The sequence below is a fragment of the Diceros bicornis genome, chromosome 7, assembly GCF_020826845.1.
Source record: "Diceros bicornis minor isolate mBicDic1 chromosome 7, mDicBic1.mat.cur, whole genome shotgun sequence".
NCBI lineage: Eukaryota > Metazoa > Chordata > Mammalia > Perissodactyla > Rhinocerotidae > Diceros > Diceros bicornis.
The window spans coordinates 19,112,384-19,140,182 of NC_080746.1; the positions used below are offsets into that span (position 1 = coordinate 19,112,384).

The window sequence follows — 27,799 nt, forward strand, 5'->3', positions numbered from 1 at the left end:
CGCTTTTGACTGACTGTAGGTGTAATAGAATTTGTACTTTCTCAAAATTTAATTACTAGCAGTAAACGATCAATCAATCCATTGATTAACTACTTATTGATTCTCCCTGACATGGCTCAGAGACAGTTAGGCTGCTTTTGGAACACAATCCTTTGGTAATTGGCTTATCCTGCCAGGAGCACAGCCTCTGTTAAAAGGCATTCGGGTCTTGGTAAATGGCTTTTTATCTAAGTATTTATTTCTCGGATCGCAGGACTGCTGTTGGGAGACATTTTATGTGTGTGCTGGGTTTAGCAGGAAAGCCCTACGATGTAAACAGACTCTGCGTGGCCACCTGACATCCAGGGCAAGAGATTCAGGCCCTTTAACTGAAGGTCCCAGGATAAGTGATTTCAGCTTAGTGCGCCTCTGGTAGCTGCTCTGTAAAATGAGGGTATGGGGCTCCATGGATCTCCAAGGGCTCAAATTCCTTAACTCTGATTCTAACTCTCTTTTTCACAAACAGTCTAGCTTAAAGAGACAGGAAATTTGCATATCAAACACTGCTGTGGGCTCAGGTTACCCAGGCTGCGCCCCTCTCCAGGGAAGATGTGGACCTGGTTGGTGCTTTGAAGTGTTAGCAGTAAGCACATTCCTAATGCCAGGCACAGGCCACAGGGAATTGGTCTCACGGTTTCCCAAATGTGCACCACTTTCAAGAGGCAGCCAGCTCTCAGTTATTCACGTGGGTATGAGCATGGAGAAAGGAATTCTGGTCCGTCTTCCTCTGCCACCCAGGCCTGCTGGGCTCCGTCCCTTCTGTCTAGTTATTGTGTGCCCAGGAAGGCACACTGTCACCATCAACATCAGCAAAATGACACTGGGGATAAATCTGTTCCTTCCTTCCCTGTGCCTCTGCCCAAACCCTTAATGGATTCTAAAGTCAAGAAGAAAGGACCTTTGGAATGTCTGTTGGTTTGCAATATCAGATTACAGCACAGAAGTAACTGGAATACACTAGAGGTAGGAACCGCATGTCACCCAAGCACAGAGGTGCGAAGCTTTTGTTCTGTGCAGGGGAGCAGGCAAAAGCCTCAAGGAGGAGTTGCTGCCTCTCGCTGGACAATCACAGTGGCCTCTGACTACAGCCTCGGTGGACCCTCTGGGCCCCTCCACACTGCGGCCAGAACCTCCTTGTGCGGTTCAAATCTGTCATTCCCTTGTTTTAAAATTTTTGTTCAAATGGTCTCCAGGCTCCAGCATCAAGTCCAAGCTCCCTGCCTTGACATCCAAGGCCTGTCCTGATGCAGCCAAACTGCCACTTGCCTCCAGACCACCTGCCTTTCTGTCCTGTACTTATGGGTACTCACTATTTATTGGAGTGAATAAATCAGTGTATGAGTGGGTTTGGTCTTGAACGATAAAAAGAAGTTGAGGCACATGTAGCATACTTAAAATTATAGGGAAGTGATAAGCATCAGAACTGCTGTCTTAATTTCTTTCCTTTCCTTCCTGAAAGGCAGGCAAAGGTCCCTGAAGACTAGGATCCAGAAAGGTTCCCTCTTTTAAAGAGGGTCTAGCATCACAGGCTTAGCTAGGCCATCAGCACGAGCTTGACATTCCATTGTTAAATCCAGACGTCACAGTGGGGCCTGAAGGCCCTTGCCACTCTCTGAGCCCATCTCATGCCATGGTCACCTTGCTCATTGAACTATAGCCACACCGATGTCTTAGTTTCTCAGACAAACCAGAGTCTTTCACCACCACCACCACTACCACCCCGGGGCCTTTTCATATGCTGTTTTTCTGCCTGGAAAGCCGTTCCCCCACATGCTTCACATTTGGCTTCATCTCATCCTTCATGTCCCAATGTAAATGTCATCTTTCTCAGTAAATGTCTCTTTGCTGACCTATCTAAAGTAGCCCTTGTCCACTATTGTCCATCTTACCCCCTTCCTGGTTTCCCCCGTAACACTCCCACCTTTGCTGTGATGTCCCTGACTAGGCTACATGCCCCCTTAGCACTAGGACTATGTTTGTCTGTCTGTCTTGGGCACTGGTATTTCCCCAGAGCCTAGAACAGAGCTTGGTACTAGGAGTGTCCTTTAAGTAGTTGTCAAATGAACAAATGAGCCCACATAGAAGGCTCAGACTGCCAGGAGCCCCGTCAGCCCAGGCCTGCCTCCATCTCTCACACTCACCCAGCTCAGGCAGATGGGGATCTTAAAGGTCTCCCAGGGCGAGATGCCGCAGCCGGCCACGTGAGGCAGAGCTTTCTGAGAGTCAGCCCGAGGGCCCAGCCCCGGCCATCTGCCCAGCCTGGTGCCCACCCAGCCAGTGTTGCCAGGGCCGTTGAAGCTGCCCTTCAGTGGGGTGCTTGTCTCTGAGGGCCGCACTGCCCAGCGGGGAGCCCTTTGGCTTTCTCCTTTTATGGGGAATTTTTGCTGCTGGATTGGCTCTGATTGTTGGATTTGCATTTGGTACACCTGCAGCGAGAGGCCCCAGGGGCACCCAGGCCTCTGGAAATCAATAGGAATAAACAAACAAATATATTCATAGGAGGAGGACCTGGAGAGGAGGGGCGGCTCGAAAGGAAGGGAGAAAACAAATGGAAGCAGGCTTACCCATCTGCAGCAGAGGACCCGGTCCCCTCCCCCGCCCTCCGCGGCCCCCCACCAGACCGACGCCAAGTTCCGTGCCAAAGTCCCCGCCTTCTATCACCACAGTGAAACTGAGACTATAATTTCAGTGCTAGCCTGAATGGATTCATTCTCGTTATTAACTCCAGCATCGGGGTTTTAGGCAAGTTGGCTATTGTTCGAGGCGCGCTCGTCTCCTCTCCGCCCCCCACGCGTTGAAGCGGCAGGAACAGCTGGAAGGAGATGGCATCAGGCAGCAGAAGTGGCTGGTGTGAGGTCAGGTCGCCCTGCAGTCAAATGGAAGCCAGGGCCTGAGCGGTGGAGGGAGGCGCAGGGAGGGCAAGCTCTGTGCCCGGAACCAGTGTTGCTCAGGGACTGGCCCAGGTGCCTTCCTGGGCGCACCTGCCCCAGTCCCACAATTAGAAGGGACCTGCCTGGCCTTCTGGGTACCCCTTGGGCTCTAGCATCATGAGGCAGAAAACAACCAACAGCTGTGCTCTACAGCTTCCAAGGTGCCTTTACACCTCTGCATGCCTATGAGAGCCTGCACCAGACTCCTGGACATCAGCTGCTGGGGAGCGGGGGGGGGGGGGGGGGGGGGGCGGGGGCGTGACCCAGCGTGAACGGGTCCCATGGGGGTCTGTAGACTGCAAAGCCCGCTGCAGAGAGCTGTGAGGCAGGAAATCACTACCGAAGGCAGATGTCATGTGGCCTTAGCCAACCTCTCTGTGCCTCAGTTTCCTCATTTGATTCATAAGCTCCTATGAGGACAGCAGTGTTATTCATCCCTGTATTCCTTCTGCCATACCTGCCATGTAGTATACATTTTTAAAGGAATGAATGAATGAATGAAAAAAGGGATAATAATCTCTATCTCCTAGGGTTGTTGTAGGAATAAATGAGACAATGTGTATAAAACCCTTAGCACATAATAAATGCTAATGGTCTTGGGTTGTTATCTTGTTCTCAGAGTGGTTAGCTTACTTGCTCCCATGTCAGACACCTAGTGAGTAGTGGATCGTCTGGCACTAGATCCAATATCCCCTCCTCTCCAGTAAAGGAATTATAAAAACAAACACGACTTTAATGTGTTTGGGTGCAGGGTGGCTCCTGGACAGGAAGAAGCTCTGGAAAACAAATGAGTGGAAGCAGCGTCTCCTCCTGCAAGTGAGGGGAACGACAGCAAAGGCAGAGAAGGGTGCCTGGCTGGGGGGTCCCTAGGTCACTAGGCAATCTGCAGCAGCTGTTGGTAGACATGGCTCTGAAGGTGCCCAGCAGACCCGCAGCCAGGAAGGGATCTGGGAGCTGCTCGCTCCGCAAAGGCGAAGCCAGGATGGACAGGGATGCGGAACTCAGCTGTCATGGGCCCGTGCACTCATTCCTCAGACCGCTGGAGGCCTGAGAATGTCAGGTCTCCCTTACTGCACTGTGTATGCTCATTAGCATGTACCCAGGCCACCAGGAAACGGTGGTGCAAAACCTGTGAGTACTCACCATGCTTGCCAACCGAAAATGTGCTGAGCTCTCTTGATGACATATCCGTTAGAGGCTAGCTGTTGTGCTGGGTACTTTGTTTTTCCAATTGAGGTGAAATTCACTCCAAGTGCTAGATACTTTTTACATGTGACCTTAAGGCTCCAAAACAGCAAAGCAAGGCGGGTGTGGGTATCCCTATTTCTGCAGAAAGGGAAAATGAGCCTCAGAGAGATGATGAGCAAGTCACACAGCAGGGAGGTGTCATAAGGGATGCTGGAATATAGATTTGTCTGAATCCGAAGTCCATACCCTTTCTACCACACTACAGTTAATAAATGTACCTATTTATATAAATTGTGGAATAAATTAAAATATCTTCTCATAAAGCCTGTCACCAGCTAGCGCTTCCTTGGGCACCATTGTTGTAGATTTGGCTACTGGCCTACCACAGCCCCTCTAGGGCCCAGGCCTCTGGTTCTCTGCAAGCCTGGCTTAATGTTTAGCTATTTGCCTAGAGAACCCACCATTCCTCTCCATAGTCTGAGTCTCCATCCCTTCCCTGCATCCTGGAGTTACACCCTCTCTTCCCAGGCCCTGCCCCTCTGTCCTGCTGTCTCCTCCTGGCTGCTGTGAGCCACAGCATTTTCCAGGGTGCACTGTTGTGTATCAAATGTTCAGTGTTCGCACTGTGCACGGCCTCGCTGTACTTGTTACAGCTCAGTGGAAACACCAGCGCTCTTTGGAAGAGCAGGGGAGGAATAAATGTTTCAGTCACGCTATAAATAATGTAGCAGGGAAAGATGTTGTGAAAGTGGTGCTCTGGGTTTTGCCAGGAGGTATGTTTTCCTTCTTTTTTTTTTTTCTGTTACCTTCCTCCCCCAGCCCCCCTTTATTCAGTCGGATGCAGAACGCCTCCCACCAGGGATCAGAGGAAAACAGCTCTGCTCCAAGGGAAGGAGAAGATTAAACTGTTGAAACTAAACAAATAAATCCCTGAAGGGAAAGGGCAGAGGGGAGGGGAGAGCCCGGCCAGGCGGGCGCTTGGCAGTGATTTGGGGACTGAAAGAGAGAACCTCCTGGAAGAGGTAGAGTTGCGTTCATTCTGACAGGAGAGTGGGAGAGGAGCAGGAGGCACCCCGGGCAGGGAGAGCTGCCTGGAAAAGGAGGGTTGGGATGAGATTCTAGCCCCTTCATCTTTTTCGCTCAGCCCAGCTAGTGGGAGAGCTCCCACAGACAGGCTGACAGGGTCCTGCTTGCAGGACTGGAGCAAAAGGTAAAGGAGCTGATGGGGGGCGGCCCCAAGGTGTCAGGTCTTGGGAGCCAGGCTGAGTAGCCAAAGGCAGTGGAGCCAGAAGCAGAGCCCAGATCATGGTAAAGGTGGGAGGGCCAGGTGGAACCATTAATGGGATGGTAAGCTGCAAGACCAGAAGCATCAAGGAGATGGGCAAGCTCTCAGGGATGAGTCTGTGATGTGGCAAGGGGATTGGAGGCCAGTTTTTGGTGGCATCAAATGTATTGTTTGGGGATGGGTCTTATGCTGAAAGATGCCTTTGTCTTCTTCTGGCTGCTCTGGGCCTCAGAGTTTCCTGGGATTCAGCCAGAAGAGATGGAGGCTTCTTCCATCTCCGGGGGCAAATGGATGTGGAAAGTCAAAGGCAGTGGCTGCTCTCATGGGGCTGGTATCAGGGAAGCAGAAGACCTCACAGCTTTTTATTGAAGCTCTACATTTCTTAAAGTGTGGTCCGGCAATCCCAGGAATAGGAATCATCTGGGGAGTTTAAATTAAAATGCAGATTTCTAGGCCTACTAAATCCAAATTTTGGGTGGAGCTCAAGAATCTGCACTTTAAATAAGCACCCGGGTGACTCTTAGTTACATGAATTTTGATAACTCCTGTTAGGAGCTACATTCTGTGCCTTTGGTTGGAAAGAGGTTTGCTGGAGAAGATCTCTACCACCTTCTTTTTTTTTTTTTTTTTTTTGTGAGGAGGACTAGCCCTGAGCTAACATCCGATGCCAATCCTCCCCTTTTTTGTTGAGGAAGAGTGGCCCTGAGCCAACATCCATGCCCATCCTCCTCCACTCCACATGGGACACCGCCACAGGATGGCTTACCAAGCAGCACGCTGGTGCATGCCCGGGATCCGAACCTGCGAACCCCGGGCTGCCGTAGCGGAGCGCACGCACCCAACCGCTTGCGCCACCGGGCCTGCCCTCTACCACCTTCTTGAAAGCTGACTTCCCCATGTAATTTAATATTATCCATGTGACAGTCTGAAAACATTGATTGAGCATCTACTGTGTGCAAGCTGCTATGCCAGGGGCTGTCTCCTGGAGTCACAAGACAGAGTCTTCGGGTGGAAGGGGCCTCAGAGCCCATCCGCCACCCAGAGACAGAGCTTCTTCTACAGCTTCCTTGACAAGTGGTCATCCATGAATACTACTCTGTGAGGCGGCCAAGTCCATGGCTGGCTGGCTTGCAGGTCCCAATTCTGCCTCCAGGTGCACGGGCCAAGTCTGCTCCCTCTTATACATGACAGCCCTTCAGACTTTGAAGCCGGTTCTCATGTTCCCTTGACATCTCTTTTCCAGACTAGAAACTGCCAGTTCCATGAAAGAAAGAGTTTGTCCAGACCTCTCACCTTTCTGGTTTCTCTGCTCTGGAAACTAGTGTGGGACTGTCCTCCTTAAAGAGTGGCTTTACTCCTGGAAGCAGGTTGACCAGCAGAAGGGAGCGACTGAGACAAACCCTCTTCCTCTTTCCTGGATACAGACTGGCCTTTGCCCTGGAAAGAGGCCTTTACGGGAGGGAGGCTGGTTGCCCTTAGGATGGCCTTTGGTGATAGAAAGACCTCCGAGAAAGGCAAGACACAAGTGTGTCCAGGCCACTCCAAGCCTTCCCCGCTCCCAGCACTGAGGTCTCACTGGCCCAACGTTTGTACCAGTATCTGGCCTTAGAGGAACCATTGGCTCAGCTTCAGCCAACACTGTGCTGGAAGGTGCTAACTCTCTGGTTCTCGTCCTGCCACTCTTCCTCATAAGCCCAGCCTGCGTGACTCTATTCGTCACTGCCTGACATCCTCAGCTCCTCCCCTCCATCAAGGCAGCACCAGGAGAAAGCTGCTCATTAGCAGAGAAAGAAAAAGGGAGAAAAGTACCCTTTGATGGAGACAAGCCAAAGGGGACTCTGCCCTGGACTGTGCTCTGTCACCTCGGCCATGGGGAGGGATGCAGGAGTGGAGACCTAGGAGGACCAGGTGGCAGGCGAGGAAGATGAGTTGAGCAGTGGCATTTGGGACTGATTGGAGGGGAGAGAGTCTGGGACTGGGAAGGCTTCATTATAATAATTGTACCCTTCCCCTGTAGTTACAACCTTGCAAAATGTAACTTGATGTTTGTAACGAGCAGTAATTAGACAATCACCAAAAGTTGCAGTGAGTAGAATGAATGCAAAACCCAGCCCGTGACCGTGTTCACTGTTGGTGTGCACCTGTTGTATTCTCATTTTCCTCCTCCCTGTGGTAGAAGCCCCAGCGGAAGGCCTTCCATTGCCATGACTACCTCCTGGGCTGCTCTGCTGTTTCATGGCCAGAGCCTGTGGTCCTGTGGGGGCCTCTCTCTGGTTCCCAGCCCTTGGATTTCCTCCTTTCATTGGTGTCGAGTCCCAGGATCATCTTCCCTGGGAAGACTGAGCACAATTGTAGGGTTCTAGGGCCCAAGGAAGTGATTCCAGGGGCCAGGTCACTGCAGCACCCATCATCCCAGGAGAAGTGCCCAGGCATATTTGTCACTGTTTCTAAGAAAGAACAGGACTGGTACCCAAGAACGTACAGCTAGGAAGTGACTGATAATGAAACATATTACCTCTTCTGTGCTATTTGCCTACTAATAGGAGCATAATCCCTTACTCAAAGGAACCCCTAGTGATCAGATTTTATATAAAATATGTATATAAAAACATATATAATGGAATAGGAAGATATTTGAGCAAGGGGTCTTTCTCAATATCAAGCCACAAAATCCCCTCCAGATATAGCTGGCTAGAGGACACCCCACCTCCTCTCACATGAGTGTCTCCGTGAATGAGCTCCCCTAATAGAATTTTGCATTGGCAACATATACAGGTCACCTGTTAATGCTAATGATGGTGAATGGCGCCCTGACCCCTCTCGGCAGCTGAGCCCTGGCTCCCAGGGTGGAGCGAGTTTGAGTGTTTACAACATTTACATTTTAATTAAAATCCTTTTTGGACTCTCCAGAATTGCCATGAATCTATTAGTCCCTGCTACAGCCTTCCCTTTATGGCAAAGTCATTTCAGAGGATGGAATCTAAACTAAGGCTTGCTCTTGCTGCTTATCAAGTGAGTCCTCATAGAGAATCAAAGAGCAGGGAAGCAAATTACAAATTCCAGAATCCAACCTGTCATTTTTCAGGTGAGGAAACTGAGGCCCAGATGGTGAAAGCCGTTTGCCCGAGGACACACAGACTATAGCAGACCTGGGCCTTCAGTTCAGGTCTAGCTCCTCATCAGTGTCTAGCTCCTCATCAGTGCCTTAACTTTAGAGCATGATACTAGCTTCTTCCCCAAGCAGAGGGACTGGGGAGGGGCAGGCTATTGGTGGTTTCAGTCTCCCCTTCCTGCAGCTTTGAATGCTGAGCTCCTTCTGGGGAACTGGGGCCCTAGGAGGGGACTTGGACTCTGCAGCGGCAGACTTTGCTTGTCTCGTTGGACCATTTCCTATAGCCCGTGTCAGGGAGAAGAAATAGAGAGCAAGCTAGAAACAGGAAAGGATGCTAGGAAAAGAGAGAAATGGTTCTGGGTGAGGTAAGGAAAGGGTAGGGGCTGGAAGATGGAGTGCCAGGAGGTCAGAAGCTGAAACGCTCTGACCCAGAGCAGACCTGAGTCATCCATAGAGCCAAGCACAGTGGCTCCTCCGCCTCCCCCAGGGGGTGCTTTAGGGAGCTGACGAGTTCCACAAAATGGTGCCTTTGGACTTCAGAAGGGCCTGTGCTTAAACAGTAAGAATGTTTTGGCAAGGGGCTAGATCATCCAAGCTGTTCTGGAAGACAGTCTCATGTCACTAAAGAGGCAGGAGACCGGATTCTAGTACCGACTTCTCCATCAACTAGGTGGCCTTGATCAAGGCACTTAATCTCTTGTGGCCTTGGTTTCCTATTGCTAATGAGAATAGTGTTAGTGGCCTCATGTTCTGTGGTCAGGTTTATATTAGATACCTGTGAAAATGCTCCAGAAACTAGAAAGCTCTCTAGTAATACCCAAGGGCTGGCGGTGATGGTCACCGCCAGAGCCTCTTCTGTTACATTTACTTCTGGTGCCGGGGAATATCAATGAGGCACGAAGGAAAAACAGGCTTTCAAATACCAGCCCCTGTTACTGCAGGACCACGCTGAACTAAGCTCCCCTTGAATCTCAACTGCTTCCCCGAGGAACTCTGACAGCAGCAACGCTTGCCCCAGACTGGGGGTGTGTGCTGCCTATCACCTGAGCAGGCCGCCAGGAGTCAGGAAGGAATCACCGGTCACTGGAGGAGGGGGGTATCTGTTTACCACTGTAGTTGTAGGCTGGTGTGTCTGGAAGTCAGAACTACACCCAGACTGGAGGTAGGGACAGGTGAACTGACTAGAGAAGCTAGAGGCCTGATCTTTGCCTGATGACCCAGGAGCACCCAGTTAGCCAATTTTTGCTTAAACAACACAAGTCAGGAATATCTGGACATTGGGATGCTGGGGAAAATGTGCAAGTTGTTTCATTGACACTATCATTTATGGGGTTAGTTCATGGCTAAGCAATCCGGTTGACCTAAGGAGAGTCTTTGCCACTTGAAAATGTGTTTATCCTAATCCTGAGCTGTTAATTACCTCTGCTTCTGGCTGCAATGAATTATCTGGGGGCTGACTCCAGCTTCTGTCCCTCTCTTCTGAGATGTGACACCTTCACTGGTCCAGGTCATAGCTGTTGACTTGGGCCCTTGGATGGGGTCTAGCCTTTCATGAGCCCTGCCGTAAACTATACCTTCTTCATCAAGGTAACACCCTGCCAGTGCCCAGTGTCAGACCTCAGCCAATCTCAGATCTCACGCTGAAGATATGGGTTTTAGTTCTTGCTCTGCCAGTAAACTGGCAATGTGACTTTGGGCAAGTCATAACTTTGCTGGGCTTCAGTTTGCTGATCTGTAAAATGAGGGAGTTGAACTTTGTCACCCTGAAGAAGTGGATCAGGAAAGTGTCTTTGCGTCAGAACGTGAGATAGAGGCGGCACCCCGTAACCTGGACATGGTATTGGCCAACCGCCCAAGCTAAGACTATCTGATACTGTGCCTTAGATGAACATGTAACATAAGCTCCAAAGACTCCAGGGCTGCAGAAGGGACATCGTGGTGGCTCCTGTTTATGCTTAAACATGGGTCCCAGTAGAGGCTTGCGTTCCGTTCTAGCTTGTTGTAAAGACAGCCTCATGACTCCACAGTCCCTGCTAAGCCTTTGCTGTCAATTAGCAGGCAGTTGCATTGTGGCAAGGTCATTGTTCTCCAGTAGTCAGCTCATTGTGCCTCCATGCCAGCTGGCATCCTGTGACCAAGCCCAGCTCCAGCTCTGTAAGGTGATGCCAGCAAGAAGCAGGTTTGTGCTCATCGTGCTGCGCCAGTGCACGCGTCAGAGTCAGTCACTCCTTGACATTCCAGAAGCAGAACACCCTTTTCCAGGAGGCAATGAAGAAGCTTGGCTTTTTTGTGGAAGAAGAGCATGGCAGACGATTTATTGATCACAGTCCCAGAATCGCAGGGTTAAAAAAGGGCCTTAAAATGTCGCTAATCCAGCTCCCTCTTAATGCTAAAATCTCCCTCTGTAATCCAGTGGCCATCTATAATGTGTATCCTACCAGCTTCCAAAAAGGAGAATTGGCATCGTTGACGGTTACAAATGAAGTCAGAAAAGGAGATCCCGTATAGATGAAAGGGTGGGATGAACAGGGGACAGTTTTGCCAGGAACCTAGGATTAGATGGTCACTGACAGCATTAAATTCAGCTCTGAGCTTTGTTGGCAGCAAAGGCAAAAATGGAAATATGATTGTTATATAGATGTCTGACAAAAAGGCTCATGGCAGGAGAGACACTCTTTTCCCTGGTACTAAATTTTAAAGCAAGCCACATTCATTTACCCCCTAGGGAAGGTGATCCTGGAGGTTGTGACTTCGTGTGTCTGTTTTCTTTTTCCTACTCCGATGCCTTTATGTTCCGAGATTCTATACGACTTCTCGAGGCTTTCTCTGATTGGTTTGTTTTTCTCCGTTTCTTCTTTCAGGAGCCCACTGAGTTATGTGTGGGCCTGAGGTCCTAGGGAGCAAGGTCCCCTTTGGAAATTCCAAGGGCTTTTGAGAATCTGCAAGGAAAGCGCTTGACGTGAGATGTGGATGTTGATGGACAGGGCAGGGCGGGGGCATCGCCTGCAAGGACTGGCTGCCATGAAGTCTGGGAGGTAGGGCTGGGTGGCGTGCAGTGTTTCTGTCACCTGGAGCTGACACAAGCCTCCAGTAGCTGTTGTGAAGACCCCTTCTGTGATTCAACAATTAAACTCTCCTTTATTTTTCTTCTCTTAGAGCCATGGGTACATTTCTAGTTCTCCATTTAATTAGTCAAAGGCTAGATCCAGACGGCATGACACTGGCACCTCCTAGCAAGCTTCCAGCTTCTCAGGATGGCCTGGGGCGTTTGAGGACCACAGCTACCATGGATGTGTCCTTACCACCCAGCAGGCACTGTACTGGGCATGGTCTGGGCACCATGGCCAGACCCTTCTTGTGAGTTCTACAGAGGCTGTACGGTGCGGCGATTAGACCACAGACTCTACAGTCAGACCATAGGGTTCAGATCTCAGGGACCCCACTAACTTGGTTTTGTGTCCTGGGGCACATTTCTTAACCCTTCTGAGCCTCAATTTTCTCATCTATTAAAGGAGAATAATAGTAATATCTATCTTACTGGGTCGTTGAGAAGGTTAAATTGATTGATAGACAGACACAGAGATATTTAGATAGATATTTAGAACAGTCGTCCTTGGCACATAGTAAATTTTACGTGAGCTTTTACTGTCATCCTCATCCTCATCCTCAGAACATCTCAGTGGTGTAGGCATTATATTCCCATTTTACAGCTGATGAAGTCGAGGCTCAGGAGAGCTAAGTTTCTTGTCAAAGGCGACAGCACGGTTAAGCGGTGGAGCCAGGGTTGGGATCCTGTTCTGCCTTACTCCAGACCCTGAACTCCAGTTCTGAAGAGTGTGCACAGTCACCCATCTTGTCCCACCTTCTGAGACGGTGGGTAGACCCTTCCCAGTCCCACTGCTCACTGCCAGCTCCGCACCAGTGGCACCGACCAGGAGCTGCTTCCTGTGGGGCAGGGAGAGGGCGAGTCGGTCTCAGCAGCTGTGGCACAGGGACCTGAGGGGCAGTGCTGTGGCCAGGCTCCTCCTGCACCAGGATTGCCTACTGGCAGCTTCAAAATATGCCTCCTCTCCCCGGAGTCTTCATCCTGAGATTAAGCAAACTCCCCTCGTGGCACCTGACATAAATGTGGCTTGGGGCTGGACCCAACTCCCACGGGGGCTGGGGTGGTCGCTGAGATTGCCCTCTACAGGGCAATGGTTTTCTGGCTCCTGGTAGAAGGCCTGAAGGAGCTCAAGTATGGATTGTACTTTTCCACTGATTTTGCATCAGACAGACCTAATTTTAAATCCTACCTCTACTGTTTACTAGCTATGTGACCTTGGGCAAGATACTTACACTCTCTGAGCCTCGGTTTCCTCATCTACAAAATGAAGATGATAATAGGTACCTCAGAGTGTTGTTGCAAATACTAAATCGTAATACCTGTAAAGTCTGTGCCTATAATAAAGTGGAAGCTATTTGTTATTATTGTTTTTATTATGAGTATGATTATTATCATTATTTTATTCTGCTGCCCCAGAATTCAAAGCCCTGAAATAGCCAGCCCTCTTCTGCCTGCACATTGAGCTTATCCTGTCCTGAACTTGGGCACACCCAGACCCCCATGACACACAGGCCCCAACCCAGTGCCTGCAGGTGTGGGTCCCCCTGGAGACAGACCCCAATATCAGGGTATCAAGACGGCGGCTGAGACTGCAGGCCTGAGTGTGCACTGGAACCATGCTCATGGGTGGTTGCAAGGCTCCCGGACACAGCTCAGCCTTGAGCTGTACACTTAGGGTTTGGAAGGAGGAACTGTGCTGGCAGCTGTTGCAACATCTGGACACCTGGCCTTGGGGCTGGGAGGGAAGCATAGGAGGAGGGTTTTCTGTTTCTGGGAGATTGTTGTATCTGATTCTATATTTTACATACTGGGGTAGAGATGAGGAGAAATGCCATTCCGGGTGGCCCCACCAGGGTACCCCAAGTAAAGCGTTGCCATTTCTTCCTGCCGTTTCTCCATCAATTCAGTACCCTCCGTGCCACAGATAAACTTTTGTGGATGGTGGTGGGCCCGGGGCACATGTAGCTGGGTGAGAACAGGACCATCCTAGCTGTGTTCCGGATTGATCTGGAAGAACCCTCCAACTCCTCATTCTGCGAGACTCAGAGCACATAACTCAAGGACACTGCAGCTTCCCAGAGCAGTGATGATGTAAATCTTGCCCATTTAAATAATGCCTCTGTTCCTAGACCACTTGCCAATGTACCTTCTGCGCCTGATTCCTGCCGGTGCTCCTCAGAGGCAGGCGTTAGTCTCTTCTGTCTCGTGGATGAGCCAGCAGGGGCTCAGAGAGGTGGCTCGTCCACTGTCGCACAGCAAACTGCTGGTGTATCCAGAATGTCGGCCCACATCGCCCAATTCCAGTTTGATCTTTTCTTTTTTGATTTTTTATAACAGTTCTATCGAGATGTAATTGACATACCACACAATTCACCCATTTAAACTATACGGTTCAATGGTTTTCATATGCTCACAGATATGTGCAACCATCACCGTAATTTTAGAACATTTCCATCACTCAGAAAGAAACCCTCTACCCTTTAGATAGCACCCCCTAGCAATCCCTCAATCTCCCCCAAGCCATAAGCAACTACTTTCTGCCTCTATAGGTTTGCCTATTTTGGATATTTTATATAAATGGAATCCCGTAATATGTGGTCTTTTGTTTCTGGTTCTTTCACTTAGCATGGTGTTTTCAAGGTTCATCCATGTTGTAGCATGTATCAGTACTTCATTCCTTTTTTTTTTTTTCGTGAGGAAGATCAGCCCTGAGCTAATATCCATGCCAATCCTCCTCTTTTTGCTGAGGAAGACTGGCCCTGTGCTAACATCTGTGCCTATCTTTCTCCACTTTATATGGGATGCCGCCACAGCATGGCCCAACAAGCAGTGCCTCAGTGCATGTCCGGGATCCGAACCCGGGCCGCCAGCAGCGGAGCACGTGCACTTAACTGCTATGCCACGGGGCCAGCACCTACTTCATTCCTTTTTATTGCTGAATAATATTCCCTTGTATGGCTATACCACATTTATTTATCTGTTCATCAGTTGATGGACATTTAGGCTGTTTCCATCTTTTGGCTATTATGAATAATGCTGCTATAAACATTCATGTGTAAGTTTTTGTGTGGGCATATGTTTTCATTTTTCTTGGGTATATGCCTAGGTGTGGAATTCCTGGGTCGATGGTAACTCCGTGTTTAACCATTCAAGGACTGCCAGACTGTTTTCCAAAGTGGCTACACCATTTTACATTCCCACCAGCAGTGTATGAAGAGTCTCATTTCTCCACATCTTGCCAACATTGATGCTCTATTAAACCCTTACCTAGCTTACAAGCAAGTTAGGAGGTGTATGGGGAGGTAAGGATGAAATGAGACAAGGCTGATTTAGGTTATGAATGAGTGAGCTGGGGAGAGAGGGGGTAGAAATCTCTTGTAGAGCGCATGGTGTCAAGCCTTCCAGAAGTCATCCTGGTATCAGGCTTGACCAAAGACCAGTGCTGGTCTCCACAGGAGATCATGTGAAGTGTTGAAGCCAGGATATTGGATCCACTTAGTGGCTGGGGGGAAATCACGAGAAAGGTGACTGTAGCTTCATGTGTAGCTGATGGTGACTTCAAGATTACAGATTTTGTGTGCGAACTGGCCACTTCTTTCCCATACGGGCCTGGCTGGGGCCCCTGATGAGTGGGAGAGACCTGCTTGTAGTTTGGGCAACTCAAGACTTCTTAGCAAGGCCAGGGAGCTTGCTAGTTGTCCCAAGTAGTTGGGGGTCGCGGGTGGGTTGCACCAATTCTATGTACATCTTCTCCCATCACCATTTAGATGCCAGGGTCATAGCTCACTTCCCCAAAGTTAAACAAAGCTCAATATTGAACTCTGAAGAACCTAGAAATAGGCTAGCACTGGAGGGAGAAAGGAAAACCATACCGTACTGAGAAAATGGAGAAAGAGGCAGAAGCATCACGGAGGGAGAAACTGGCCCCAAGCAACTTGTGCCTGTGAAAAGACCGTGCTAAGCCAGTTAAGGGCATGGTAACGGGAGAGCACCTTGCTTCCCCCAGTCCTCCTCAGCACACACATGGTTATAAACGTGACTTAGTGTTTTATCACTAGTCCCCGTCCTTCGTCTGCTAATCCAGATGCTCCTGGAGGGATATGCACGCGTCTCGTGGCATTCTGAAACTGAGCATGTAAAGTTCAGACTTCCATGGGGCACCGTCTCTCCACCACCCCTTCTCCCCACCCTGAGTGAAACTAGAGCAGTGGCTGCCTTGAGTGTGAGCATCTTACCTTTAAACGGGAACATATTGGAGCTGGAGTGGACCTTACAGGCCTCCTTACCCACCCCCTCAGTCACAGAGGGGGAGGGGAGGGCTGGGGAGGGCACAGCAGCAATGGGACAAGAACTCTGGAGGAATGGGCAACTGTCACCTGCTCCATCTCCTGGTCCTCTCCGGTGCAAGTGGATAATGCACAGCTGCCTTCCCTAGCGTTGGGGTAACCTCACAGCAGCCTCTAGTCACCTTTCCACAGCCCAGGTGACCTCTGAGAATTGAGAGGAAGACCCGGGGACTAGAACAGGCAGCACACTTGAGACAATTCCACCAACGCTGTGTGTCCAACAAGGAGAAGGTTCTGCAGAGGCCGAGTAGTGGTTTCAAAGTCAGGGGCCTCCCCTGCTAGGAGGCCTCCTGTGGCTGCCAGATCAGTGCAGAGTCGTCCAAGGGTTTGCTTGGAGGCTTGTAGTCTGAGAACTCTGGCACAGGGAGGAGCCAAAGCCGGAAGCATCAGGCCTTGCTGGTTTAGAGGAAGCACTGGCTCTGAAGGCAGAGAGAGGTAAGCCTGGGCCACCCTGGGAGCCTGGACTCCTGGATAATAGATCATGGTACACACAAGTATCTCGTGGAGCAGGCATTAGCATCTTGCTATCTCTCTGACTCTCTGGGCTGTATGAGGGAATGAGAACCTCTGCCTTGAAGGGGTGCCATGCCTACAAAACCAGATAATAATGTCAAGAAAGTACTTTGAAACTCTGAAGGACAACACATTTTTTTGTATGTGTGTGGTGAGGAAGATTAGCCCTGAGCTTACATCTGTTGCCAATCCTCCTCTGTTTGCTGAGGAAGATTGGCCCTGGGCTAACATCCGTGCCCATCGTCCTCTACTTTATATATGGGACGCCTGCCACAGCATGGCTTGATAAGCGGTGAGGAGGTCCATGCCCAGGATCCGAACCTGCGCACCCCAGGCCACCAAAGCAGAGCGCACGAACTTAACCACTATGCCACCGGATCGGCCCCAAGACAACACATTTTTAAGAGTCTAATTATTCTTACTTTGCTAGAGATGCCACGCGGGGCTCAGACAGCTGAGCAGAGCATCAGAGTGAGGAGGACCCGGGCTATGGGGTGGAAGTCCTGCCACAGCAGCCCCTGCCACGGTGGCCTCTGTGGTCTTATCATCCATTTCTCTCCCTTGCCCCATCCCCGCGGCCGAGGCTGGGGCAATGGAACACTGTCCGGCAGCTGTGGACAGAGGCCGCAGCTGTGATGGGCTGTAAGAGCAAAGCAGTCTGGACTGAGGCTTCCATCAAAATGTGGCTCAGGCTGGGCCCTATGTCTGTGGGAAATGGCCCGCAAGCCAGGCCATTTCTATTTGCCCCATGGTCACAGGGCCCGCCTCCAGTCCCTCACATCGCCCCCATACCAGGTCCCTCAAAGAACATTCCTGCACTCTCCCTGGAGGTCCCCAGGGGAATCCTCGCTGCCTGGCCTCCCCCTAGCCCATCTGGGCTGTTTTGAGAACCCAGTCACGCCCTAGCACCGCATGGTTCCTTTTGGGCTCGAGCCTCTGACCACAGCCGTAGTGGGAACCTGGGCAGTTAGCTGCCTAATTCTGAACAGCCCTCAGCCATTCCCGATAATCTTGATAATCCCAGCAAGCCATCCCCTCAGAACCCCAAGCTCCACCAGACACGCACACACACACATACAGTAAACAGGATAATTCAGACAGGCTCCGAGGGCAGCCTCCGATTCATGGCTTGGTGCCGTGACCCTCCTTCAGGTGTGTGTCCAGACTCTCAGAGCCTCTGGCGGCCCCTCTGCACGAGGCTGCGTGTGCTCTCTTCTGACTTCTACCTAATTGTCCTGAAAAAAACAGAGAGGAGGGTTTCTAAAGAGCAACAGTGGCTTCTCTTCAGAGCCTTCATTCATTCATTCAGCTAACATTGATTAAGCATCATCTGAATTCCACAACCGGGCCCTGTGAACCTGCAAAAAAGACACGGGTCCTGTCCTCTTGAAATTTGTAGTCTGCAAAAGCTGTCGACACTAGGCCAATCCATGTTTACAGTTCTCTAGTCCAGGGACTCCAAACCAGGCAGTGCCTCAGAATCACCTGAGGAGTGTTCACAAACAGGTTCCCAGACCCCACCCTGGAGATCCAGACTCAGAAGACCAGGGTGGGCCTGGGAATCTGTGCTTTCTGCAAGTTCCCAGATGATACCAGTTAGTACCATGGCCAGGCGTCAAGCCCTATTCAGTGCTCTTTCCAGGATGTCTTGCCAACCCAAGGAAGGACAGGATGAATCAAGAGAGGGACCTGATGAGGAACCATCTAGAAAGGCTTCCCAAGAGGCAGCACCTGAGAGGGTTGTGTTTCAGATAGGCAGAAGGAGGGAGGACATCACAGGCTTGAAGGCATGGAGAGCGCAGAGGTGAGAATCCCCTGGGCCTGTTTGGGGAGTGTGAACTGGGATGTAGATCCAGAAAGGTAGGGTGGGAGATAATTTGGGACCAAGAAATTCATATGTTATTCAGTATGCGTTGTAGAAGGTATTTTAGCCAGTAGTATTTCAAGGCAATTACTCTCACAATAAAGTGAGCAGTTAGTTCAAGGGGGCCAGCCCAGAGCAGGGAGACCAGTGAGGAGGAGCCAGCCAGGAGGGAGGGAGCCAAAGCCTGATCAGTGTATGGGTGGGGGTCATAGTGGCCCCGGGAAGAGGGCGGAGATGCCGGAGCCAGGCCCACTGACCATGGGAAGCAAGGGAGATGGTGGATAAAGGATGTTAAGGTTTGACCCTTTGTGTCTGGAAGAACAGGAATTTGACTGGTGGAGATGGGGGACTTGTCGGGGCTGGGGAGATGGATTTTAAGGAAAGACTTCTCCTTTTGGTCTGCAGCAGAGATCATGTAAGTGAAGCACTGGGCACAATTCCTGGCAGAGTAAATGCTCAGGAATTGCTGTTGTTGTTTGTTGTTCTACAGACAGCTTAAGTCTGAGCCTGTGGAATCTCCCGGTCCCCACCTTGGTATGATTCTCAGGGGCAGACACTTTCCTTCCTAGGAACCACCAAGCATTTGGCTCTGCCAAGATTTCACCCCCTGTCCCCAGAGGAGGCTGCCTTGGAGTCTGGGCCCCCTGGGTTGCTGGAGCCTAGGAGAGGGAGAGAAATTTATTGAGCAGCTACCAGGAGTGAGTCTGCACCAGGCCCCTGATTGTGTGTTATTTCTCTCTCACCCCACACAACCACAGGGTGAGGTGTCACCACTGTCCCCATCTTGCAGAGAAGGTGAGTCACACTTGGGTCACTCTGCGACCTGGGATTAAAGGGCTGAGCCATCCACAAACTCAGTGTCTCCCTGACCCCAAAGCCTGTGCCACTTCCCTCGCTGGGCCCCACAGCTTCCACCCTCCAGAGTCCCTCCTACTCTTCTTTGCTCACGTTTGATTCCTTCTAAGAGGGAATTGAACTCAGCCCTGAGTGACCCAAGGCAGGCCAAGGTGAACCGCACGGGAGCAAGTCCCACTGTGCTCTCAGTCCTCTGCAGAAAGGGCTTTGGTGCTCAGGAAGGCTGCCAACTCAACCTTGAGCCTGCCCCTCCGGGGGAGCCCAGGAGCCCTCCTCACACCCCCACCCCCGCCCTTCCCCTGGGTTTCCAGAGTGGAAGTAATCCACCCCAGGGACACACAGCTGGGCAGAAAAACCAGTCTTCCTGCTTTCCAGGTCACTGCAGCTCCCCTCTGGCTGAGGGCTAGTGCGTGAACATGGACACAGATGGTGCAGGCGGGAGAGAGGACAAAGGGGATTGGGGATGGGGCGGTGGCTGGTGACTTGGGGGTCTGGGCGGGGCAGAGCCTGCGTTCAGGGTTGGACGGCATGGCCACCCAGTAGGCCGCTTCTGGGCCACAGCGCCTGTGTGAGGGCACCTCTCTGAGTTTGTGCTTGTACCGCTGGACTGGAAGCCCCAGTGGACAGAGCACAAGGGCACAGGGTCACCCGTGCTGCCGTAGGGGAGGGCAGGAGGTCTGAGCAGAGGCCTGGTCAGGCTCCTTGGGGACAAGTGTGCCGTGCTCCCCCTCTTCCTTTCTCCAGCTCCCGCTGTCTTCCTCGCTCTCGCCCTCCACTGCATCTTCTCTGCGTTGCTCTCTCAGCTCCTGCTTCCTCTGCTGTCTACTAACCAGACTGATTCTTCTCCCCCACCTCTCATCCCTTTTTCCTTCTGTCCTTCTTCTCCCTTCCCCGTCCCGTCTGTGAGAGTCTCCTCCCCTGCCCCCTCCCCCACACGGCCCTTCACTCTTTGTACCTAAGCTTCCACCTCTCTCGGTCAGCAGCCCCGTGCTCCTGCTCCAGTGACATAAAAGCCCGTGATGGCACCCGTTTGCTTGCTCCCATCTTTGTGTCCCTCTACCTAGGTCTCTGGAGCCTTCTGCTGCCCTCTGACCCTGAGAAACCCCCTCCTGGGAAGGCCAGAGCAAGTGACAACCCCCACAGCAGCTTGGTGTCCTGTGGCCTGGCCCTTAAACTCTGGTTGCCAAGGGACTTGAGACTGAGTGTGCTCCCCAGGCCTCAGGCCGGCTGGGAGTGGATGGCTACCCAGGTCGTCTGGACTCTGCCCACCTGGCTCGTTAGCCTGAGTCCATTCAGGAGTTTGCTGACTCTTGACACCCAGCTACTAGACAACAGCTCCTTCCTGGGAAAGCAGGGTGAGAGCAAAGGGACAGGAAGTGCTCAGGGCGCCGTCGTGCCCATCTCTGTGCCTTTGCTGAAGTCACTTGCACTCTTCCTCAGGTGACCCTCTCTCCATCTCCAGCTGGGCAGGATCAGGAGGGGGCATAGGATTGTGATGCAGTATAAAAAGTGCTAGGAAAAGGAGCTGTGAATTGTGAGCCTACCTGTGTCATCAGCGAGCTTCGTGACCTTGGGCAAGTCACATGGCCTCTTTGGCCTTCGTTTTGCTTTCTGACATGAGAGGATTGGACAACGTAACATCTGGGGGCCTGTCTAGCCACAAAATGCTAAGCAGTGGCTCCCTGCTGGGGTGAAACTCATCTCACTGTCAGTCTCATATCTGAAATTTAACCATTTGCGATTCGTTCCTTTGGCTTTTCAGCATTTTTCTTCTCTAAGAGACCTCTTTTGAATGCAGATATTCTTGGGAAAGTTAATGCTAGTGGTGTGCTGGCAAATGGTTAACAACCAGCTCTCAGGGGTGGGGAAAGTCCTGACTCGTAACATTTGCAGATTGATTTCCATGGCCAATTGCAAGCTACCAATGTGATGTCACTGAACTCAGAATTGGGCAGAAGTCACAACCGGCTGTCTGAGGTGGTTAGAGCAGCCCCAGCACACTCAGTTAACCATCTGTTAACACCTTGGCGGGTGCACATAGTAGATGCTAAATAAGAGCTACGAAGTAAGAAACAGATGGCAGTACCTGGGAGCACAGCCTGCAAGAAGGGGACGGAGGAATGTAGTGGGACGGGGGTGGGGAGGGGAGGGGACCGAATAACTCTGGGCAGGACAGGGGACCCAGCAGAGCCCACCAAAGGTTGGACTTCCCACCCATGCTTCCTATCCTCTCAGGCTCCTCTTTCCTCGTCAGACATTCTGGGTGGGGGTCCATCTTGAGAGCTTGAGGGAAAGCATCTCCCCAGGATTCCATCTTCCAGAGTCTGGGAAATCGGCAGCACTTCCTTCCCCTCCCGTCAGACCAGGCCACAGCCACAGAGACTGTTTTTCCACCAAAGATCAGGACCCGTGATCTAACAGAGGGCTTTTTTCCCCCTTGATTTTGAATGTATCTAAATGAAGTCTTTCAAGGTCTAAAAATTAAATCCTGGCTATACATTTAATAAAATGTCTTTATTGAAAAGAATAAAATTATTTTACATTTAAAAAGAGCTATAAAAATTCAGCTAACCATATAGCAGCTAATGCCATATTTGAAAATAGAGCTCACTCAAGTTATAAGGATTTGTTAATACTGGGTAGTGGGTACACAGATGTTGGTATGTAATTCTTTATGCTCTTCTGTACGTTTGAAATACTTCCTAATAAAAAAGAAAGAGAAATGGCTCAAGAAATCGAGAAGCTGGACTCTCCTAATTTCAGTCCCAATCCTCCTTGGGGTTTCTCTGCCCACCCCTTTCAATCTCAGGGAGGGGAGATAATCAGCCTCCGTTGTCCTGGGTTCTTAGATAAAGGGGCACTGAGGGGAGGCTGGATGGGTAGGTGGGGGACCCCAAGAAAACCCCTTTCTCTCTCTAGAACTCATTGTCCTCGTCCATCAAATGGTGGCGGGAGTTTCCAGGGCCTCTGAGGTCCTTTGAGGTTCTTCGAGGCCGCAGCCAACTGTCCCCAAACATCCTTCCCTGGGGCAGGCGAGCCCTGCAGGCCTCTGTGGAAAACGTTTCCCTTCCACGCGCCAACGTGAATCACCATGTGGAGGGCTCTCCCAAGCCACGTGCCTGTCTGTCAGCCCAGGGCCTGAGTGAGCTGGGACAGCCCACATTGGGGGAGCGTGGTTCCCACTCCCGGGGCTCCCAGAGTCTGTGACTCTGACGCTGCCCCATGGGGTCTGGGACAGAGCGGGAGTGTATTTGCTCTTCTCTGCACGGTTTGAGGTAGGGTCCAGTGCGTGGGAGGTGCGTGGCCTATTGGGTGGCCTCTGTCCTTGGCCAGTCAGCCTTGGCTGAGATCCCTTATCCACCCCACGGTGCATCCCCCCGTGGCTGTTTGAGAGTGGGGCCAACTGCATTAGAGTTTTGGGGTGCCCCCTTCAGCTCTGCCTGTTCCGGAGAAACATTTGTAAAGGGGGTCCCCGACCCGGAGGTTGAGATGCAGGCTGCACAGCTGAGAGGGCTCCCAGCCTCCCCCTCGGCTTCTCCGTGACAGCTACAAATAGGCTCTTGAACGTATTTAATAAACCCAGGAAGGAGTCGCGGCCGCCTCGCCTCTGCTGGGGAAAGTGATGGATGTCTTCAGCGGGGAGAGGAAAGAAAACTTTCTAAATGGGCTCAATTTAGGAAAGGAAAGCGGTCTGGAGGGAGTTGTTTGGGTGCCAGCACATACACGTGAACATGCATGGAAATAAGATCTTTGTGGCCCCGGCTAGAGCAGGAAACGCCTGGTAGCATCAGGACACACTGCCCGTGCAGGCCCAGCCCTGATCGCAGCTCTCAGGACAAATGAGCACTTGACAGTGGAAAACCAGGCAGACCCTGGAAAAGCTCTTCTCTGCTTGGGCTTTAGGTTCCTGACCTTTCAAATGAGGGTTAGAGTGGATGACGTCTGGCTCTTTGGGTTTCTAGAGTTACCAGCTTGTTTCCTGGGAGGAGGCTTTGCATCTGGTACCTGGACTTGCAAGACTTTGGAGGTGTGACTGCCAAGTGTGCTTCTCTCGGTAGAGAAGAAGCTTGCAAGTCAAGGGGTCAGACAGACCTGGGTGACCATGAGCACAGGACGTAGCACAGGACGTCCCCATACAAGGCCCATCCATGCAGGCTTCCTGTAAGGAGCTGTGACCCACAGAGAAGGAGAGCTCTTGGGGGAGGAACTGGGGGAACCAGATCCAGCCATCCTCTGCCCTGACATTAGTTTCATAGCCCGAGGAAGCTTCTCCATGCCCTCTGCCTGGACAGACTTGTATGTAACATTTCCCTCTGCCACCTGCCCACCTTCTGCCTGTGCTTGGGTCTTGCCACTTTTCAAACCTCTTTCCTCACCTGTGGAATGCAAATAACGCCTGCCCAGCTCACCCCACAGGGTGATGGTGAGGATCACATGAGCTGAGGTATGTGAGGGCACTTGGAGCCTGCCGGAGGGTGATAAATGTCAGTGTTGACAGGGTGTGTGGATGATTACCCAAACATTGTTGCTATGGAGCGGGGACGCTGTCAGAGCCCTCCCCTGCAGCAAATGAGCCTCTGGGTCGGTGCCTGAGGCTTAGGCGGGGCTGCCCAACTCACCTACAACCCTACAGGCCTCGACTGGGTGGGAGTCTTTAAAAAATGATTGGCGGCTCTCGTGCTTTGGCAGCTCTCCTTAGATGAGTGAGCGCTAGACAGAGAGGAATCCTGTACCCCCTGGAAAATTAAAATAAAAGGTAAATTTGCAGAATTCTTCAAGGGATCAGCCTCATAGAGAAGGGTTGAATTTTCCTCCTCAATGCCAACCTCAAAGAGTAGGAACATGGAGGAAAAGACGTCGGAATATTTATTGGAGGGGATGGGATGCACTCCCCCACCACATACGTGCACACACACACACACACACACACACACACACACACACGATCAGATACACATACAGTCACTCGGTTTTTCTTCAATTATCCATCATAGTCTGACATCTATGAAATGAGCTAAACCCTCTCAGAAGCTATTTATATTTTCAGCCTGCCCCACCTCTTGGGGTGAGATGTTCCGTAAGTTTGCAAGCTTCCGTGTGAAGTTGCATTTGTTTCTCTCAATCTTAAACTAGCCCCATAAAAGCTTCAAAGGGAACTACATGGATATGAGCAGTTATAAAGAGAACACAGGGTGGATAATTCTGACTCTGAACTAGGGAACAAGTGTACCAGAGGTGAGGTCTGAAATCCCTAAGGTTGAGGGCTAAGGGTTTCTTCAGTGGAAAGCTCAGGACGGACAAATCACAGGATTGTTGCGTTTCTGGAGAGGAGAGTCAGGAACACGGTCCTGGCTTCTCCTCTTGTTACCCCATGTGGGCTTCCTGGGGAAGGCAACATGTCCCAAGCTGCTTGAACACGGCATGGCTTTGGCAACCTGGGCCAGGAAGAGTGTTCTAGGCAAAGGGTCAGAGGTGGAAGGAGGATGACGGAATCCAAGGGCAGGATGGGCATCACCACAGAGTGTTTCTCAGCCCCTCCGCTCTGATGACTTCATCTCCGCAGCCAGAGAAGCTGAGATCGGGAATCCACTGGCCCAAGAAGGAAGCAGGAACCACAGAACCCACTCTGGGCCACTGCAACCAGGGCCCCAGGCGCTCCTGCCCCTCTATCGGGACATGACCCTCCTGTCTCAGAGTTGCTCCTTTCCAAACGACCACCGGGTGCCTGTGTCCCTGCTGTCCCAGCAGCCTTCTTTGTGGCTCTGCCAACCTGGGGTCCCCCCAAGCATCTTGGCAGTGGGGTCTGATTGTTCCCATTCTTGGGCCCAGACTGTGCCAAGATGGGGGCAAGGCTTATGCACAGACCTGTATGGAAGTGCAGATTTTTGCAGGTAGAACCAGAGCCTGAGCAAGACAAGAGGAGGGCAGGTATGACGCCAGGAGAAAGAGAGAGGCTTAGAGCTGGACTGATGGAGAGCGTAATACTACTACTCACCTCATAGGGGCGCTGTGGGGATTAAAGAGGATGCGCAGTAAGTGCCTAGCACAGTAGCTAGCTCGTAGTAAGTGCTTAGCACAGTAGCTAGCTCGTAGTAAGTGCTTAGCACAGTAGCTAGCTTGTAGTAAGTGCTTAGTGAATGGCAGCCAGTAGCTTCCAGCCCTGAAGGAGTCACCTGGCCTTGTCAATGTGACTGGCTACTGTGGGGTTTCTGTGCTTGACAGAGCTGGACTGCTTCCTGTTTGTTGTCTGCCATTCAGGGCTGTAAGATGTGGGCTTTCTCCTAAGGGGAGGGAATTCAGTGCTTCTGGCAAGCATGGAAAAGGAGAAATTCAAGACAAAATAATTTAGTGAGCACCTCGTACATGCCAGGGGCAAAATCCAAGATGCTTTTCATGTATCCTTGTTTCTGCGTATTTTATTTTTATCTTTTTTTGTATTTTAATTATGAAAAAATTTCAAATATACACAGAAGTGGAGAGGCTATACAATAAACCCCCTTATGACCGTCACCCAGTTTTATCAATTATCAAGATTTTGCCACACATACTTCATCTTATCCCTTTTTACTCAATTTATTTTTACTTTTGCTGAGTTATTTTAAAGCAAACCCCAGACGTTTTATCTTTTCACCCCTACATATGTCAGCATTTACATAAAATGTGGGCATTTTCTTATCTGACCATAATGCCGTTATCACACTTAACAAAAGGAACAATTACGACTTGGTTTCATCCAATCCATCTTCACATTCCCCCAATTTTAAACACATTGCTTACACCCTCCTTGTGAAGTCAGGATGCTTATTCCCGTCCAACCGCACAGCTTAGAGAGGTTAAGTAGTGTGCCAGGCCCCAGCCACCAGGAAGTGACCACGCCCTGCTCAGGGTGGGCTGGGCCCATGTGCTGTCCCCGATGCCAGGCTGAGGGCAGGGTGGCCTGGGAAGTTAGGGGACCAAGGGAACAAAGGCAAAATCTGGTTGACATCTCCTACGTACACGAGTTGTGCTGGCCCTGGCTCACTCTGGCTGGCACCACCTGGCCCTGGGTGATAGCTGTTTTTAGGGCCTTGAATCTGCTTAGTGAACAGCAGTGTGGTGTCCAGAGTGTGCTAGAGACTCAGACACACCAGGATCCCGAATCCTGGCTTCTACCCTTCAGGAGCTTACGCTCCAGTGGTGTCAGGGGTAGAGGTTATAACCAAACCAAAAACAGTTCAAGAGAAATGGTACGGGCTACATGGGGAGGTGGAAATGACACAGTGGAGGTTCAGAGGAAGGCCTGGAGGAGCGGGGAAAGGTCTGGGAGAGGCAGCGTGGGGTAGCAGGAGAGCGCTGGCTTGGTGGCAGCAGACATGGGTTGGAATCCCAGCTCTACCACTTACCAGCTATGTAACATTAGGCCCCTGAGCCTCAGTTTTCCTCATTGATAAAATGGACTCAATGATGCCTCTTTGCAGCACAGGAAGGACCTAGCTGTGAGTGATATGCAGTAGATGCCCATTTCCTTCTCCCTTAGTTGTATGGGGGCGGCGGGCCCTGGAATGGGGCACAGGGCTGGCTGCAGGCCAAGGTCACACCCTCAGCCTCAGCTCCCTCCGCGTCCTAGGGCAAGAATCAGCAATGGTGCTGCTGCCGTCATTGCCCCCAGCCTCAGCCTCTTCCCTCTCCTCCAAGTCTGTCTCCCTCTTCTGAGTCAGAGCCCTCCTGTCTGGGAGTTTAAGGAGGTTCCGGTCTATTACTCTGGAGCTGGTGCTGACCCCATACCCTCCCCACCCTCGTAGGCAATTAAAAAGCCTCCACATCAGTACCCACTGGCCGGGCCACATGGACGGCTGCTACAGTCACGTGCAGCTCTGTGTGGAGGCAGAGTGGGTGTCTGCTTGGGGGGCTGGGTGCGTGTGCGCCGAGACACCAGGGAGGTCGTTATATCCTCATCTTGGATGCAGACAGCTAACCATGAGAGGCATTCTCGCACTAATGTGATCGCAGAGGATGCTGAAATCAGACTTGAAAGACAAAGAGCTAAGACTGGGGTTGCCCACTCCCCAGCAGCCCTGCAGCCTTCAGAGTGATCAGGCTCCGTTGTTAGGGGTGGTGAGAAGGTGGCACCTAGCCATCTGTGTCACAAGTGATCCCTGTCTGGGACTCCTTGGTCAGCCAATTCCCACTCCTGGCATCATATCAGACCCGAATTACTTGGCAGGATGGCAGGGGAACTGAGAGGTGGCCTTGCCCCTACTGCAAACATGCAATCTCACCTTGCCAGTTGGAGTTGTTCTAACCTGATTTGCTACAAAATGCAATGTATGTATTTCCCTGTATCTATAAAGAAAAGTAAAGGTAGAATAAATAAGCTTTTGATAAGAGTTATGGCTATGTGCCTGGTTTTTTATTATTTTGGTTGAAGCCAGAGCACATATGTATGTGCTCCTGGACACACATCTGCATGCATGCACACACACACAGCAGGAAGCAAATCTCATCTCAGTTCCATTACGTGACACATTTCAGCGGGTCTCAGCTCTGTGCCCTGCACTGTGCTAGAGGGAATTGAGGGTGGA

At 51.2% G+C, this 27,799-nt stretch overlaps 1 protein-coding gene across 1 annotated transcript in view; it reads left to right on the forward strand.

The window, feature by feature from the left end:
• DSCAML1 (DS cell adhesion molecule like 1) overlaps positions 1-27,799 on the forward strand; it is a 347,819-nt gene that overhangs the window by 119,339 nt on the left and 200,681 nt on the right. The gene's annotated exons all lie outside the window — the stretch shown is intronic.